Here is a 1,601-nt window from a genome sequence, read left to right on the forward strand (position 1 = left end):
TTGATGTCAATCGATTTGTCAATCGATGTGATTCAAAATAGTGATTCAGTTTTAATATCAATCGATTTGCCAATCGATTGTTTTCAAAGCAGTGGCTCAGCTATTTGATATCAATCGACTTGTCAATCGATGTGGTGTCATGTTCCTGAAAAGTTTTTACCTGGTGTTTAATTCAATCGATTTCCCAATCGATTGCAACCAAACTTAATCAAAATTGAAAGTGTTAACAATTGATTGTCCAATCGATTGTATTTGTCACAGGTGAGGTCATTTTTCAAATGATATTTTATCAATCGATTTGCCAATCGATTTCCTCAGCACTGGAGTGCCACTGTGACTCATTCAATCGATTTACCAATCGATGTGTTACCATCAGGTTTGATTTGTGAAATGTTCAATCGATTTACCAATCGATTTTCTCCAAATCAGAGGCTACTGACTTGTGCATTTTTCATTTTTAATTGATCTAATCGATTGCCTAATCGATTGCACATTCACAAACACTTAGGATTTCCTTACACCCTTGTTATGAAATCGATTTACATAGTTAGAATTCAACTTTTGTTGATTTCTTGTGTTCCAAGCAATTGATCCAAGTGTGTAGGATTGAATTGGTGTTCCTGAAATTTTGCTCAATTGAAATATTAGATTTATCATATTAAGTATGAATATTGTTGAATTGTGAATTATGTCAAAATTAGGAATCAAAGGATCAAAATCCAACACTAATTTGACTAGAATAAACCTACGGAGTACGAAAATCACCTAAATGTTAATCCAATGACACAAAAGAACTTATTGGATGAATAAGATTGGTTAAAAACCCTAATTGGACAAGAATAAGTTTAGGAAGGACGAAAATGACCTAAATGTTCATCCAATGACACAAATGAACTTATTGGATGTACGAGATTGGTTAAAAACCCTAATTGGACAAAAATAAGCCTAGGGAGGACGAAAATTACCTAAAAGTTCATCCAATGACACAAACACACCTATTGGATGCACGAGATTGTTTAAAAAACCTAATTGGACAAGAATAAGCCTACGGAGGAAGAAAATAACATAAATGTTCATCCAATGACACAAACACAACTATTGGAAGCACGAGATTGTTTAAAAAACCTAATTGGACATGAATAAGCCTAGGGAGGACGAAAATGACCTAAATGTTCATCCAATGACACAAACACACCTATTGGATGCACAAGATTGGTTAAAATCCCTAATTGGACTAGAATAAAACTAGGGAGAACGAAAATGACCTAAATGTTCATCCAATGACACAAACACACCTATTGGATGCACAAGATTGGTTAAAATCCCTAATTGGACTAGAATAAAACTAGGGAGAACGAAAATGACCTAAATGTTCATCCAATGACACAAACACACCTATTGGATGCACAAGATTGGTTAAAATCCCTAATTGGACTAGAATAAAACTAGGGAGAACGAAAATGACCTAAATGTTCATCCAATGACACAAACACACGTATTGGATGCACGAGATTGGTTAAAAAACCTAATTGGACATGAATAAGCCTAGGGTGGACGAAAATGACCTAAATGTTCATCCAATGACACAAACACACTTATTG

The sequence above is a fragment of the Cicer arietinum genome, chromosome 7 (assembly GCF_000331145.2).
Source record: "Cicer arietinum cultivar CDC Frontier isolate Library 1 chromosome 7, Cicar.CDCFrontier_v2.0, whole genome shotgun sequence".
In the NCBI taxonomy this organism is placed as follows: domain Eukaryota; kingdom Viridiplantae; phylum Streptophyta; class Magnoliopsida; order Fabales; family Fabaceae; genus Cicer; species Cicer arietinum.